Here is a 17583-nt window from a genome sequence, read left to right on the forward strand (position 1 = left end):
TCACTAAAGCCAGTCCATGCTCCAGTCTCCAAATGTATCAGGCTGAGTTGATAATTTTTCTCAGTCTCAGGAGTTCCATGTAATTTCTACTAAAATCTTACTAAGGCATTTATGTAGTCTGTAGCATGTAACTTTTTAATATTGTTTCTTCTGGACTCCATTTTAAGTGACTTGGAGAGTTGGGAAGAAAATCCCTGCCTGTGAAGCAGTGAGGCTGAGTTCACTCACTCCTGGGTGAAATATTCCCCTGCTTATGCCTTGGCAGATGGGAAGGACCAGCCTACGGAATACCAGACTGAGCATGGCGAGCTGAGGAAGAAGAAGCTGTGTTCATTTCACTCACTAATCAAGAATAATCACAGAAGTTCAAAATTACTACAGTAGTTAGTGCCATGACAGCGTAACAAACATGCATTGTAAGGCAGCTAAATAAAATATTTAAGGGAATGCACCTGGCAGTGGCATTTGGTCCTGCAAGGATGGGTAAGTTGGAAATGCAAAGATAAATGGATTCCTCCAGCCTTTGTTCAAGGATTCAGAGTAATAACAGCAATAGCTGACAGTGGGTTTTCTTCACAGCAGGAGGAATCCATTTGGTTCTTACAGCTACTGACAATTCTTCGGTGATTTTTGTTGTTATATTTTTTCTAATCCTATTTGAGTACCTGTTTTTTATGAGATTAATGGCTCGCAGTCTGTGAGACACTTATTTAAGATGCAGGAAGAAGGATGTGTCTGCTAGACACATCTGTGCTCTGCAGTCTAAAATTGCCTCCTGTTGTGAGAGAGGGAGGGATAGAAAGAAGTGACTGGAGTACACTTGAGCTGCTAACAAGCTTCTCTGTAATCTTGCCCCTGGAATTTACTAGTTGCCATTTTAAAAAGCAACTTTTACCAAGCTGCTGTTGGGTTGAATTGGGATATTTTCTTTTCTAAGTGGGGCTGTCAAGAGCTATGTGGTTTAAGAACTCTTGTTTTCTCTTAAATGATGCTGCACCTGCAATGAAATAATTCTGCTAATTCATTGAGGTCTGTTACAACTGAATTAGAAACCTTTCTAATGGCAAACTCTTTTCCAGGGAAGCTAATTAATATTGGAATTTATTTCCCCTGGAAGTAAGACACTGACAGCAGTGACTGAAAACTTCCATCAGGCAGGTGTGATGGGCTTGCTCTCTTTCAGTCACACACCGTGTGTCTTTATGGGAGGCACAGAGCCATGGAGGTGGTTTTCACCTAATGCTGCCCTCTGATTTCTTGAGTAGCTGTGATCTGCATTTTGAAGAACTGGTTCTGACAGCTTGCAGGGTCTCCTGGAACTCCATGTTCCCAAAGCAAACTCAGTGTAATGAAAGAACTCTGTAGCAGACAAATGTACAGTAAAGTCCAGCTGCACAAAGCCTAATTCCTGATGAAATCTGTAGTGGATGTAGGAACTAAATGTTACTACAGAGCTGGGTCCAGATGGCAGAGAATGAATCTTAGGATCAATAGGATTAAGGTTGGAAGAAACTTTTAAGATGATGCAGTCCAACTGTTCACCCAGCGCCACCACTGTAACCTCTAAACCACTAAGCCATCCCCCAGTGCCACATCCAGATGCCTCTTAAACACCTCCAGGGATGGTCACACCACCACCCCCCTGAGCAACATATTCCAATACCTGTTTATGCATCCTAACAGTATTTTTGTTTTAAATATCTAATCTGAATCTCCCCTGTCTCAGTTCAAGGCCATTTCCCCTGGTCCTCTCACTGCAGGAACAGTAGATGGACTGGCCCCCACCTCACTACAAACTCCTTTCAAGTGGTTGCAATGAGCAATGAGGTCCCTTCAGCCTCTTTTTCTCCAGGCCAAACAAACACAGCTCCTCAGCCATTCTTCATAAGGCATGTTCTCTAGTCCTTTCACAAAACTTGTTGCCCTTCACTGGACTCACTCCAGCACCTCAATGTCCTTTTTAAAGTGAGGGGTCCAGAACTGAAGCAGTATTAAATGTGTGGTCTCATTGGTGCCAAGTACAGGGGGATGATCACCAGCTCTGGTCCTGCTGGACACACTATTCCTGATACAGACCAGGTTGCCATTGACCTTCTCTGCCACCTGGGCACATGCTGGATCATATTGAGCCAGCTGTCAACCAGCACCCCCAAGTCTCTTTCTGCTGAACAGATCTTCAGCCACTCATCCCCCAGCATGGGATTGTGTGTCCCAAGTGCAGGACCTGGCACTTTGCCTTGATGAACCTCCTGCAGCTGTCCTCAGTCCATTGACCAAGTCTGTCCAGGTCTCTCTGTAGTGCCTTTCTATCCTTGAGCAGATCAACACTTGCACCCAACTTACTGCTGTCTGCAAATTTACTGAGGGTGCACTCGCTCCCCAAATCCAGATCATCAGTAAAGGTGTTAAACAGGACCAACCCCAGAGATGAGTCTTGGAGAACACCACTGGTGACCAGCTGCCAGCAGGATGTAACTCGATTCACCACCACTCACTGGGCCCAGACACCCAGCCAGTTTTTTACTCATCAAGAAAAGAGGAATCAGGCTGGATATGGGAGAGCTGCTCTATCTGTGCTTGTTTATTAGCTCCCAGTCCAGTTTTTCAGACTGCAAGCCACAAAAAATGAAGCAAAATCTTTATCATACCAATTTCACCATGTTCTGCACCTGCAAAGGGCTGTGAAACAAGATGATTGGGGGATTTTTGCTTTTTCCAGCTCATTTCAGACTGAAGTCTGAAGTTGCTGCTGTGTTGTGGTGCAAGGCAGGGTTCCCTTGGCTGTCTCAGAGAGCAGCAGCTGTCCAGCCTCAGTGGTATGGCACCATGGCTGCAGTAGAAGCCTACACAAAATACATGTGACCCTCTTGATGAATGCTTGTTTTCATCATCTACCAGAACCACTGGCAGCAGATTATCAGGATATCAGTCCCATCTGCAGTGATGCGCAGGGTTTGCAGAGAGCTTTTCCAGCTACCATACTGACTTATAGATGTACTCTGATGAATGGGCCCATCTGTTCCTTTCCAGAAAGCAGGCATAGATTATTAAGACTGCACCATACCCACAGTTTTCAGAAGAAAAGGAGCCAACTCAAACTTATGCTGCTAGGCCACTGTTTAGAAGATTTGAATAACTTAAAATCAAGAATGTTCTCCTGAACATCCTGGGATATATACTTTCTTTTCTTACAGTTATAATTTCACAGCCCTCTGTATGAAGCAATTTCATTTACTCCCTGAAATCAGTATAAATATGACACATCTGATACTTCATGCTATTCTCAACATGCACCTTAAAATGCATCAGTACTGCCCTCTGATAACGTTTTCTGGGTGTCACAGTGGGAGTGCCAAAGTGTTTCCAGAGCACACTGATCAGAGTTCAGTAATCCAGCATAGTAGGCCTGGATATATGACTGTTTGAAAGAGAATAGCAAAATAGGTGCAGATGTATTTATTTTAATGGTGTTTAATTTGATCTGGTCACAGGCATATCCAGTCAATACACATAACCAAAACAGGATCCAAGTTACCGAATACTCCAGATTAGCAAAGAAAAGAAAACGTGTTAACAAGGAGGGAGAAAATATAAATATTGCTAAAGAGAAAAACAGAGCTTTACATTGAAGTCTGCTAGCAGATGACCTTCCCCATAAAGTGCTAGAGACCCCTGTGAGAACTGATGGTGGCAGTGATTAATTGAATACCAGCCCAATAGCAGAGGAGGTAGTTCTCTTGGTCAGGCAGAATATCCTAACCTGGCATGAGCAACCTCATGAGCAGAGCCTTAGCAGTTTATTTTTCACTGCAGTGTTTTCAGAATTCATATGCTGACCAGCTGTTCATATTGCATAGCCTCCCAGGCATATGGGGATGCTGGTCAGGTCAGAAGAGTGAGAGCAACACAGTGATATTCAAATACTGAAAAAAAAGTTTCTGGAGTGGGTAACTTGGACCCGATCTTCTCTCCCCATTCTAACATTTTTTAGTTAATATTCCAAGGAACATTTTTCCCCCAAAGAGACCATATTTTATTATAATTGATTTATACCTGGCAAATGTTTCGCCCTTTCCAAGCAGTGTTTTTCCAATTGTTCTTTTGTTGATTGCAAAAGCACCAGCAAGATATGGCAGTTTACTGAGTGGATGAATACAGCCTGATAAGCTCCAACATTTTGATTATGTAGGATGAAGAAGGGTTTGAGAGGTAGCTGACTAATCAGCAAGGAACAAACCTTCCAAGTTTTCTGAGCACAAAAGCCCTGTTGTAGTCTGAAGGAGACCAAATGCTTCCAGGGTAGGTTCCAAGTGGGATGGAAGGGGAAGAGTGGGAAACTTTCCTTTTTGGGATACATACAATTTCCTCTTTTACATTCATAATACAATTGGGGTAATTGAACTGGATGGGTGCTCTGTTTTCCTTCATAATGATCCCATTCCTACTCTGAGATAAACTACAGGCTTTAGGTCTCATAGTTAGTCCCCTTGGAAACCAGATTATTTCCTTTTAAAATAGAGCACACCAATTATCCTCTAAATAGTTTCGATTATTGTTCTTACCCACATAGCAACAAAAGATGTATTATCCACTCCATCATGTACAGTTGAGCTTCACCCTCAAAGGATACTGGCAGATGTGTGTGAAGGACTCATGCAACAGCCTCCTTCAGCCACATATTTGAGCAGCACAGAAACAGTGATGAGTGGTGTGTTTGGTATATCAGCAGTGGTTACACATAACTGGATTTTCTGTTTATGTATCCACTCAGAGCTGCTGGTGGAGAAACAATTCCTCCTGCTATTGATGGCTGATATATTAAAAAATTGCTTTATTTGGTGTTAGCTCCCATATTGTGGGGCATCTCAGAAGCATCTCAGGAGTTACTAATTATTTAATTTGTGAAGGCATTCATTACTCCAGTCACTATAGATATACATAGAAAATACAGCCCTACCCCAGAGACTGACAGTCTAATGCCTAAACATTTCTGTCTTTTGTGCTTTTCAGGGCAGTAACAGGAATGCAAGGATCAAACACAACGAATTTTATCCTTCATGGGAAGCCTTTCAGCCTTCCATATAAAATGCACCCTTTTAAAAGGTGTTCTGTCTTCCTCTGGAAGACTCTTTGGCGATCAAGCAACACAGCAGAGATGGAATCAGCTTACAAGAGTTTTCCTGTCTTTTCTTCTCTCATTACCTGCTTCAATGTGTTTAGTCTGCATTGCAATGGCTAAGATAACACTGAATTACTAAGAAAAGATCCAGTGGGTGTGTGTTAAGCTGCACCTTGGACAACAGACAGTGAAGTCTGAGCTCCAATTTGGCAGTGCTGTCTCTTCCCTCTTTATTTAAGCCATAGAATCATGGAATGGTTTGTTTTGGAAGGGACCTTAAAGATCATTATTCCAGCCCCGCTGCCAAGGGCAGGGGCACCTTCAAGCACTATGAGCTTCATAAAACAGTTGTTGTGAGTTCAGTGATGCTGTTGCTGAGCTAATCTTTTGCCATTGAAGTTGTGGTGCGAATAAGTGGTGCTGGGGGGTGGGGAAAAAGGAGTTCCTCACTTGCTAAAAACAGAGTCCTGAAAGCTTCCTGCAGAGCTTGTGAAAAAAGACATTGAGCGTTCATCTTCAGCAATAACCATGTGTAACAAATTTCTCTCTCTCTGGGGTACTTATTTCTGGTAAGACATAATTACCAGTTCTGACTGATGTCAGTGCAGAGTGTCTTCACCCCCAGTCCTTTACTGCTCTCTTTCTGTGGTGGACAAGCTGGATGGAGCTCGATCACTTACACAAAAGGGCTTTATTTGCACAGAATAGACTGTTTCCCTGCACTGTCATTTTCATATTCAGCAGATGATTAACTTGTCTGGCTGCTTCTCTGACCCGCTGGCCCTCCTCTCCTCCAGGTGAACTGCCGCAGCTGCCACGTGAAAGCAGCCTGCTAATCTCCATCAAAAGAGCTCAATTAGGGAAATGTGGTTAAAATGGCAAATGCAGAAGTGAGAGAGAACGTGTTTGTGTGTGAATATGACATTATACATCAGAGGCCTACAAAAGACTGAGGCGATAATTGCCTGTCTAAAAACCTGGCAAATATTTTAATGCAGCCTGTGCCCTCACGTGGCTCTGTCTGCCTCGCTTGGTGACAGGAATTGCTCGCTGATTCCTTTCAGCCGTGTTCCCTTGGCTCCTTCCTCACAGTCATTTGAAACCTAGCTAACACGAGAATGAAGGGGCAGATCATTCCAGTAAGCATTAATTACCTGACAGGAATACCTGGGTATTCTGTTAGCCAAGCTTGGTGTGCTCCTTTTAGCCTCGCACACTTCCTAAGAGCAGTTAGAGGTGTTTTTAAAACGCTAATGACTTTATTCTCCTTGAGATGTGTTGATTTTTCTTACAGTCCCCTCTACTGTTTTTCAAGGTACTGTAAATGTCCCCACGGTAATTGTGAACTGACCAGAAGTGCTTGATATTGAGCTCTTTCCCTTTAATTACCGTTGAAAATCCCAGCCTGCATTCTGAAACTATTTTCCTCTATACACATGTGGCAACGTGCATTTTTGCTCAATAGACAGATTCAGAGGAGCATCTCACCTCTTTGGAGCACATCAAATGGCACTCAGTCCAAACATGTATCTTTGAGACATAAAAGGTTGTCTGGGTTAAATTAAATTTTCATTTTAAAATGGGAAAGGGAAAATGGTTTTAAGAAGGGTGGTGAAAGTACAGTGACTCCTAGGGAGAATACCTATTTTCTAATTAATTAAGCAAACTATTCTACTTTTGAACTCCACATGTTGGAAAGCACTGTTTGGGATAGGATTCTGTAGTATAAATAATTTTACTCCAGAAAGGATAATTCAGGTGTTTGGTTATAGACTTTTCAGTGGCTGCTGCTCAGAAGATATTGCTCTAACACTTGTCCTGAATCCCATGGTTATTTGTTCTTCTTTCAGCAGAAAGCATACTGTCAGCTTGTGTCACATGGACCTTATTATCCAAATTTGCTCCTCTATCAGTAGTCATGACTTCCCAAGGTCATGAATACTTTATCTTTTTCCCTCTCAGAGAGAATGGATGAACTGGGTATTTCTTAGATAGCGTAGGTCATGAAAGACATCCTTGGTAGTGCAGAGGGAGATTACATTTTGTCTGCTTAGGATGGAAATCTTTTAAGCGGATGCATGTCTTGCAGTCTAAAATCACTCATGACATTCCCTGAGCACACTGCAGTGGGAAAAGAGCAAGGCAAGGATGGATGTGAAATTTTCTCATGCTTGTTGGTCCAAAGTCTGTTAGCAGGGCCATGTGATGGGCAAATTCCATTTGGATGTTAGGATTGCACTATGGTGCAGGTAAGCAGATGCACATGGATAACTATGGGGCTTTCTTAGTTAGATACACTGAAAATGCTGATGGGCACTGAGCAAAGTTATATTAACTTAGAAGTTAACTACCAGACATTTAGATATATCTAATTTATATGCACAAATTACCAATAAAGTCAAATTGGTTTAGCAAGACCCTCCTCTCATTAAAATTAGTTTTTTCAAGACATATATTTGTGTTTCAAAATAATGTTTCACTTAGATGTGTATAATGCGGAGTAAAAACCACCATAAAAGAAGAAAATATAAAATTAAAGAGAATTTAGAAAATATAAAATTAAAAAGTCTTTAAGTACAAAACATTGTTCTGGGGAATGAAAAAAAGGGGGAAAAAAACTTTTCAGATCTACTTAGAATTCAGTTATATTCAACCTTTCCTGTTCAACTATAATAGAATTTTCTGTAGTGAAAGAGCTGAACTAAGAAACCTGTGCTAGTGCTGTGTGAAAAGGTTTGAGGAAGATTGAAATAGTTTCTCTTAAATACTGAAAGTGGTCTAATCATGTCAGAATGGGAGGATATTCTGGCTAATTTACATTGCTTTTTTTAATCTAGCTTGACTCAAGTTAGTTAGGTGCTCCTCTGTTGGTCAGGTGCAAATTGCTTTGGATCAATTGATTTAAAGATCAAAAAAAAAAAGCTTGTTCCTACTTCTTTTTTTTAGGCAATGAAACAACTTCTTCCTTTCTCTTGCATGAATTTGATCCAGCAGTTTCTTTTTTCCTACTAAGACTAATTCTAATTAATTCTCCTTTTCATCTTAGCCTGTCAGCTCAGTAGTCTGAGCACAGAGAGAGAGCTCTTTATCAAATGTCTAACACATTTAGCATCTTAAATCTGAATATTTCTTGAAGAACTACAAAAAAAAAGCTTTTCATACCAAGTATTTTGTTTAACTCCAGGTGAGCTATTTCACATATCCCACATACCTAATAGGCCCTTCATATCTTTCACTCCATTTACTCTCCTGGTGGTCTGATATATGTACAAATGGTTAAATAAAGCAGGAGCAGTTTTTATACTTCAAGTAGAATAATGTGGGAACAGAACAAGACAAGAGATTGATGAATGAGGTAATACAAGCTGTTCCTGAAATCTCAAATGCAGCTGAAGCCAGAGAAAACAGCACAACTTTGTAAATGATGTCCATTACTTTCAGTGTTTTGAGGCATATTTCTAAAACTTACCTGAGCATCTCAGTTATGTAGCATGAGAAAAGTTGCTTTCTAGAAGAGTAATTTATATGGAGAGATACTATTATTAATTTTGAATATTTGTTTTGGTCTGCAATATCCCTTTATTTTCTATGAGGTTCAACTTGGCTATTTATTTACAATTTAAATAATTTCTACCTTCAGACAAGTTGTGACTCACACTGTCATGTTTTGCAGCTAAGAAAGTAGTCGACAAACTGTGTAAAAACCTCTCCAATATTATTTTCAGTGAGAGAAATCATGCGTGAGGAGAAAAAAAAGCACACTGCAAGGTTTTGAGTGTCATCTCTGTGGTGCAAGTGAAGCCTGACACTGGGCAAACCACTCTGCCGGGGTAAACATCATCCCTCCTCCATCTTCTCTGAAGTGTCTCTGAAGTCTTGGAATTGTTCTGGTGCATGATAGAGTTTTCCTGACCCTGTGCAAACGAAGCAGAGTTAAAGGGACTTCAAGAAGAAGGCTGGTCTGGAGTCATCACAAGATAATCTCATCTATATTTACATATATTTAGGTCACTAATTTCATCTAGGGCTTCAACACCCCCAGCAAAGACAATCCCAAGAGCTATCAAAAGGAAGTTACTTCTGTGCTTCAGTGTGTTGCTGCTAGAAAGTTCATTTTACTAGTGCCTGACCTGATTCTTCCTTCCATTTAAACACATTATGTCTTGTCCCATCTGACAAGTAAATAAAGAAAAGCTGCTTCTTTTGCAGCAGTCTTTCATGTACTTTGAAATTATGACGTTCCCTTTTCATCTTTTCATGTCAAGGATGAAAAGCCCCAAGATAACCTTTTCCTTTTTTGCCCCAAGTACTGAACTGTCTTCATTCACTGAAGCCTTCTTCCCGTTGCCACGTGCTTCTTGAAGTTCTCACATTTGTGGTTGCAAATTCACGTAAACGTGACGGAGACTTCAGACAGAATAAGCCTCACCTGAAAAACACTGTCAGCTGAATGCAGACTTTTGAGAAGCTCCAGTCTGAGACTTCAGTTCTATTTCTCTCTGGATACCATCTGCACTTCAAGAGTTTACTGAAGTGCTGATTTCTTCCAGCAGGTACCCCATCTCAGACAACAGTAGCTCAGATATTCAAAAAGAGAGCTCTTGTACTGTGAGGCACTCTAGTGTCCTTCAGCTCTAACAACGTGATCCCTTCTCATCCCAGAAATTTCAGGAAAATGTCAGAGATTTTGATTTTTTAATCCCAAAAGGGCACTACTACATAAAATGTCTTTGGGAGAACAGGGAATAAATTTCATTTTTGAAAGTTTAAGGTATAAGTGGTTAACCCCTGGGAAATAAGTGTGTACTGCTTCGCTTGCTGATTTAATGAAGGTCTTCTGCCGGAGAACACGAAGTTCTTTTATGGAGTTTGCTTTGTAATATTGACTTACTTACCTGGGCTGGCAAGGAGCTCATATCTCTCCCTCAAAGTCACATTAACTGCTTCACTGCTGCCCAGTGTGAGGTGATGCTGATGCTGTAATTTGCAGCAGTAAGACAGATAGGGGGTTGGCCAGGCTACTGTCTCTCCTTGCTGCTAGCCAGGAAACTCAAAGACCTGCTACTGTCCTGCCTGCTTGATCCCACCTTCCTGGGCTGCACAACTTGTCCTTAGTTACAGATTCTGGCCATCAGGTCAATTCCTATGAACATGTGTTATCCCCAAAACACAGCTACTGCAAATGAAAAATATACAGACCAGATTGAGCACCTATTACATTTCTGCTCAATATTGTGTAACAAGATTGATGACTCCTTCAGCTCCCAGTCCTGCTCCTATAGAAGTCAATACATTCATTGCCAGTATGAACAAGAGCAGCTCCCTATTTTGATAATGCATCTCCTTCTATTCCTTGCCCCCAAAGAGGGTCTCAATGCCCTTGCAGGCTGTCACATTTCCCTAAGTAAGCATGAACTTTATGCCCACTGCAAGGAGGAAAATGCATGAGTGCAGAACCACAGGCAATAGCACGTTGCCAAAGTGTTCAGGCTGGGCTGCAGACTGGAACAGAGTGCTTTGCTGAGCCTGTTTGTGCATGCACTGAGCTTCCCTAACTTATCTGTTAATTGCTTTGACCTGCTTGTTTACTTCCTGCTTGGGAGTCTCAGAATTTGCTGCACTCAAAATGACTTCTGGATTGCAGCACTGAGCAAACATTGACTTAACCTTTCCCGCTACTCTGTGTCAATATTTCCAGTCTATTCATATGCATGTGCTATTGCACTGGATAAACCAGGATTGTGTTCAAAACTAATGCTCTTTCATTTATCTGGGGGTATCGTATTGTGCAGGTACACAAAGCACCCACATGAATGTCTTTAATGAAAAGCTTAACCCTTATCAAACAAAGAACACGTACCCATGGAGCACCGGGCCAGAGCAACTCCAGCTTAGAAAGCTTTTCCGGTCCTTGTCAGAGCTCTCCTCAAAACCAGAGCACCAGGTACAGGCAGTGCTGATCCCATTTCCCAGCAGCAGCAAGCCAGAAAACAGGAAGACACTTTCAGTGAGTTCTGTTTGGGACACGACCTTCACCCTCGGGTTGCACAATTAGATGACAGTCCAAAGGACGCCCTAAAATTGACCACTAAGCATTCTAGGAACATGAACACCAGCAGTGAGTGGTGCCACCACAACTATTAAGATCAATAGACTGTTCAGGCCCTTACGAAAGCATTTCTTGTGTGTTACGTGATCAGGGAGCAGAATGGAAAATGAAATTCAGCTAGAAATATTTAATTTTTTATTTGAGATGACAAAACTAATTATTTTGTTGCTGATACCCAGTATTGCTCTTTATTCTGCTTAACTCTGCATACCTAACTTATTACTTAAGAGATGTGTTTCTCAAAGGGCCATTTTATGAAGTACTTTTGGGACTCTTACATCTAAAGGGAACTTTGTAAAAACAAACTTTGATCCAACTTGTTTGATCTAAAAGCCAACCAAGCTAGGTAAAAGATGAAGAGCTGTTTGTGCACTGGCTGCCTTTTTGAATAATTCTTTTCTTAAGTAGTGACAGGTTCAACACAGTTCAAACTAATCATAGCATTTCTTTTTCATGGGTGATAATTAGAAATTTTCTTATTTGTAAGTTACATGGTTCTCTCCTATGCAACACTTGTCAGATTAGCTTTTAGATCAAGCTTTAAACTCTGCCATTTTGTAACTATGTGGAGTTTTTTATTTGGATATGGAGGAGGTTTTTGTTTTTAATGAGCTGGTATTAACTGTTGTTTTATTTCTCAACTTCTACAGCCAAGCAGGCATATTCCACTGCCCAAAGCCATGGTTGGCAATAGGAGTGCATGCCTAAGAGATGCAAAGATAAAAATCACCATAAAACCCCTTGTTTTCAGACTCTCAAATACACTGCGGGGAAAACCACTGGAAGGGTGAGGGCTTGGGGATGATTTTCCACAGAACAAGTCTTGTTTTAACAAAAATATCTATTGGACTAGGTAGAAATGGGGATTTGGAGAGAATCCCCACTTTATCTTTTGTTCCTCCACCAAAAAACTGAACTGCTTGGGCACATAGGCAGAAGCAGAATTTTCTCCAGTGATCAGACAGAATATATCTAGACAGATGACAACAAGCAGTACTTGTGACATGATTCATGTCCACCCACCTGCAAATTAAATAGGCCTAGCACCTAAATTCAGTGAAAATATTTTATTTTATTAGCTAGTGTAGAAATTTATCATCATTGTCTTTTCTTGTTAGCTCCCAGAAAAAGTGCGCAACTGCTCTCTTAAGAATTTATTTTTTCTTTTTATTACACATTGTGCAAAATATTTTATTCTGTATGGTCGTTCTCAGTATTGAAACAAAAAGGGTTTAGGTCTGGAAAAAATGAGTTAGGACCTGCTTTGAGGGGAGATTTTATTTCAGTTTATGAGTTTTTGGATGTAAGATGGACAAACTAAGCAGCATCTAAAAGTATTTTTGCAGTCTCTGTGACTGAACAAGAAGCATATTTCACCAGTCTAAACCTAGTTCTTGTACAGTCTTGTTCAGCCAAAGAAGCATTTGGGGCCCTAAAGTAGGACAGCTTTTTGGTAGGACTGTTGCAAGTTGGAAATTGGAAGCTGAAATCAGATACAAAATGTTTGTCTTTGCTCAGACATCCAATTGAGGAAGTTTAAATGCAGCTTCCCTTTGTTTAAAAAGTAAAACATATGAATCAAGCCTTTTACTTAAATCTTCCAGCTTTCTCTGAGAAACGATATCCCTTTCAATAAGCCTCAGGCATTCCCACTTGACTCAGGTTAATGCGTTTGGTCTCTATAGAAACAGCAGCAGATCCCACATGTAACTTGGAAAGGTCACCTCACTTTTGTACAAAAGCTCACATTGTCTCTTCCTTCTGTTTCATAAAACAGCAGTAAAAGGAAGCAAAAGGCAATGCACTGTACTCACAGAGTCTCAGGGCTCTTCTGCTCTTGCAGACGCTGATGAAAGACCAGGCCCTTCAGTGCTTGTGCTTGCTGACCATCCTGGGTCAAAAGGAAACACGAGCTTTTAAATACAAACTAAATAATACCATTGAGTTGGCAGGAAATTCAAACTGTCCTGAACTGTCTGGGAGCCAGCAAAGCTAATGAGCTGTACCATTTCCAAATGGGCTGTTGGTAACACCATCTGAGAGCTTGTGTACATACAGAGTTGTGCAGGTTTGCCTCAAAGCATAATTCAAAATGGATTTAATTAAACAAGAGAAAAAATAATATGGAAACTTAAATAGATATCAAGCAAGCTTATGTCAATTTGATTAAGGAAGCAGTTTCAACTGAAGCACAATAATCCTCTGTTAAATAGAGAAGAGCTGTCTTCTATCAAGGGTTTTCTAGTGCTTTAGCTGCTCTTGGTTTAAAAAGCAATTGACGTTAAAGGCAAGTTAAAGTCTGCAAGTCAGTTCCCGACCTCACCATCATGTCTGTTAGTATAAATGGTGAAAATTCTGGGACATGGTGATCAGTGAGACACAGAAAAGAATGTTTGGAGGTATCAAAGAAACCTACCTGTAAAGAGAGAGAGCCTTTTCATATGAAAATGGAGTACTGGAAAGAAAAAAACCTCCCTGAATTTCATATGGTTTGAGAGCATTTGTTTTAGTGCTCCAGTATTCAGTTACACAACCTGTAGTGCAAGTAGTATTGTTCTTTGGAGGGAAAAATGTAGGTGAAAGAGCTCTGCTTTATGTGCAGAGACATTTCACAAGCAAGTCCTGTGCAAGCAAAGTGGTGATTAGTTAGGAGGGTAACTCCAGGCCACAGCCAGACAGTCCTGGGCTGTCCCAGCAAGCCCACTGCTCCCATTCAGGTTTCTCTCTGTGGCTTGTGGGTTACAGGATTCATGCAAACACAATCCGTGTTCTTTCACTCTGCCTTCCTTAGGCAGCTGCTTTCTGTGCTCTGGTATTCAGGGCAAAAGTGAAGCTTTGCTGCTCCTGTGTGCATTTATTGAGTGCACTGTCTGTGTGGCTGAGAGTGACTGCGCTCCCCTTACAGCAGTCACATAAAACAGGATGTGTGCTTTATGCATAAAAGGCTAATCACGAGATGAGCTCTGTACCTGATAACAACTCGGACCTTTTGTGTGCAAAGTTTTAATGGCTGTGTACTCCCAGCAAGTCACTGGCTTTTATTATCTGCCCAGAGGAAGGAGTGGTTGCATGGAGACACAACCACTCTTGGGAGCTGGGCACACAGCATCTCCTTCTATGTGACTGGCTGATGCACATCTTCAGCTCCTATTATGTTATTTGCTGGCTTTGTAGGTTGTGCAACTCTAGTATTACTTTGCATTTCAACCCAATCTTCTTGCAAAGGGATGCTGCTGGAGTCTAGCCAGACAAGGCCCTTCAAAAGAAATTTGCTTAGAAGTCTATAGTTATAATGTAAATTCATCTTCAATTTCTCTCAAACCCATTAATGTCTTAACAAAGTATTGTTTATATGAAAGCAGAGAATACCACAGGGCATCTTTCAACTTTCTGGCTCCCTCCCTGCTGCCCAGGGAGGGCAACGAATTGAGCTGAGACTCCACAGAGACTGCCTGCAGTCACAAATGTGAATGGTACCTAGCTCAGAACCCTCCTAAGTGCAGGTGAGACCTTCAGATGCCCCTGTAACACTTACTGTTGTAAATCAAAGCAACAAGAACTGCTTCAGAAGCAGAGTTCATAAGGGGCTATGCTCTAAAGCCAGATTTAATGTACTCTTTCCATTAGTTTTCACAAGAACATACATCTCTGAGGGCCAAATTTGGAACTAAATGGAAGTTCCCTGTATTTTTCAATGCAGATACCACAGTGCACGAGATTTGGTATCATCTTGATAAAGCTATGTTGATAGTAGCATGTACCATTTTAATCTAGTATTTCTCAAGTTAGAGCTGAGGGGTGTCATGCACTCATAAGACATGTTTGTCTAATCCTGAAGTGGAGTCAACTTGATTAATTTCAAAAAGTGCTCTACTAAAAGAAGCAGCAGATATACATAGGGAGATATTACACTGTTTCTCAGTTATCCTCATCATCACAATAAAACTCCTGTCTTTATACTGAGTTTTTCCTTATATTCATATTAATTGAACCTCCTTCTTGTTGAACACTCTCCACCATTTTTTCCTAACTTAAAAAAGTGCTTTTTTGCTCTTACTCCAGCTCAGCCTGTGCCCAGATAAATAAATGCCTTGTGTGCATCTCCAGACATCTCCAGGTTGTCAGTTCTTTTTCCACTCACCTGGAGCTGATGCCCTGGAAGGCACATATTCTTTGCCCCAGATATTTCTAAGATGGGAATAATCAGACATTGTGTAACAGGAATCCAACTCTGCTCCAAGCAGTATGTTCCAAGTTAGATTTTATTTCTTCTCAAGGAGCTCTGCTTGCACAATGTAAAGTAAATAGCTGTTCTCATCTGTGGAAGATTTAGCAGGAGAAGGGAAAGGATCAATGCCAGCTCTGTCTGTAAGACATTAGTGTACTTGGAGTGCCTGCAATAAATTTTTAACCTTTTCCAGCTTCCCTGGGGATGGGCAGGTATTCAAAAATATCAGCACTCTCAACCTAAAGCTTCACTTTGCAAACCAAAATGAATGAGATGTTTAGCAAACCACTGATAGATAAATCATAACGTTCTCCTTTACTAGACAAATAACATATTTTATTAGACAAACAGTAGAGAGATTACCACTTTCTGTGTGAGTGAGAGTTTAATGTGAAGGACTGATTTTATCAAGAGCTGAAATTTCCCATTAATTCCATTTTTATTTAAAATTAATACCCATGGAAATCTGTGATGTCTGAGGCAGGTTTTAATCAAGCATATTTTGCACACCAAGTAGCTTGTGAGCCCAACAGCAACACTGCCCCAGAGTTGTCAGTCTGTATTCTCCTCATTTCTTGAGAAGGCCTGTGTCCCTGTCAGGACACAGTGCCATGGTGAGTGCCCAGATCAGCTCTGAAGTGAACTGGCTCAGGCCCTGGGCATGGTGTCACGCTGCTGGATGTTGCTCATAGGCAGAACAGACACCGCCACAGAGCACAGGGAATGTGGGAGCAGGTCACGTTGTGTAACAGCCTACGAGAGGCTGTGTGGGCTTGGATGTCCTGCAGTGAACTTCAGCTCTTTTAGCACAAAAGCTGCGCCTTCATTTGCCTCTGGTACTACCTACACCCACTTTGGCATGTGTGTGACATGAGAGCTAAAGGGGCAGGAAGAGATTTTGCTTGTAGTAAAAGCTTATAAAGGCAGAAAATGCAGGATGAGAGAAGTCACTGCTGCAGGCTGTTAGCAGTGCCCAAGAAGAAATGTTAGAAACTTAGATCAGCTCAAACTAGGACTGACAGTCACAGGTTGGAGGAGGGAAGGACAGAGAATGTTAGCAATCTGCCTAATTATAACCTAACCATGGCAAGGTTACCAATCCCTCTGCTCTGGAAACGGCCCCATAAAACCTAATGTAGACACCTCTAAGTGTCTGACCAGCAGGAATCCTTCAGCGCTGGTGCCTGAATCTTGACTATTTTTTGCACTAATCTCCCTTCCTGTCTTCTTGCATGTGAATTTTAGATCACTTGTAAATAACAAGTCCTTTTGAAAGCTTTCAGGGTGAAAGATAGTATACAACAGTTTTTCCAAAGCTAAATTGGGTATACAGTAGAGCTTAAAAAATTTAGAATTTAGAAGTTACATCTGTCTGTCTATCTATCTATCTATCTATCTATCTATCTATCTATCTATCTATCTATCTTTCTTTCTCAGGCTCAGTGGGGACCTTAAATCTCTCTGTAACTACTATAAGGAATGTTGTAGTTAAGTAGGGGTCATTATCTTCTCCTGGGTAGTAAGTGACAGGACCAGAAGAAATGGCCTGAACTTGTGGCAGAAAGGTGTAGATTAGATATGAGGAAAAAATTCTTCACAGAAAGGATGGTCAGCCATTGGAATAGGCTGCCCATAGAAGTGATGGAATCACCATCCTTGGAAGGGTTCAGAAGAAGGCACATGGATGTGGCACTTGGAACTCGCCTTGTTGGTGAGCAGGGTGGTGCAGGGTTAATTGTGGGACTCTTATGGGTATTTTTGAGCCTTAATGATTGTATGATTATATATATGTATTTATTTATTTATTAATTTGTATTAGGAATTCCAAGATCTAAATTGCTGTCTAAGTTATTGCTACTTTATTAACATAGAGCACAAGCAAATCTCAAAGAACTCCAACAGTGTTTTTAAGGCCCTGGTTTGTCAAATTAAATCTTCAAGCAAGATCTGTGAATAAACACATGCTTAGCAAGCATGTATCCAGCCAAGTCTGGGCCTGACCTGCTGTGCCATGCTAATTATTGCCAAATGGGCAGGGTGTGCTGGTATTTGCCACTGCAAGAGTCTGCAAGAAACTTTCCCTCCAAAAGCTGTCACTGCTTCCAGCAAGGGAAAACCAGTCTTTCA

General features: G+C 41.1%; 1 long non-coding RNA gene across 1 annotated transcript in view; it reads right to left on the reverse strand.

The window, feature by feature from the left end:
• LOC141729366 (uncharacterized) overlaps positions 1-13141 on the reverse strand; it is an 86095-nt gene extending 72954 nt beyond the window's left edge. The window contains exon 1 of the long non-coding RNA XR_012580837.1: positions 13043-13141. This is a non-coding gene — a long non-coding RNA (uncharacterized LOC141729366). The remainder of the gene's footprint in view (positions 1-13042) is intronic.
• Positions 13142-17583: the final 4442 nt, after the last annotated feature.

This window comes from Zonotrichia albicollis, chromosome 1, assembly GCF_047830755.1.
Source record: "Zonotrichia albicollis isolate bZonAlb1 chromosome 1, bZonAlb1.hap1, whole genome shotgun sequence".
Classification (NCBI taxonomy): Eukaryota; Metazoa; Chordata; class Aves; order Passeriformes; family Passerellidae; genus Zonotrichia; species Zonotrichia albicollis.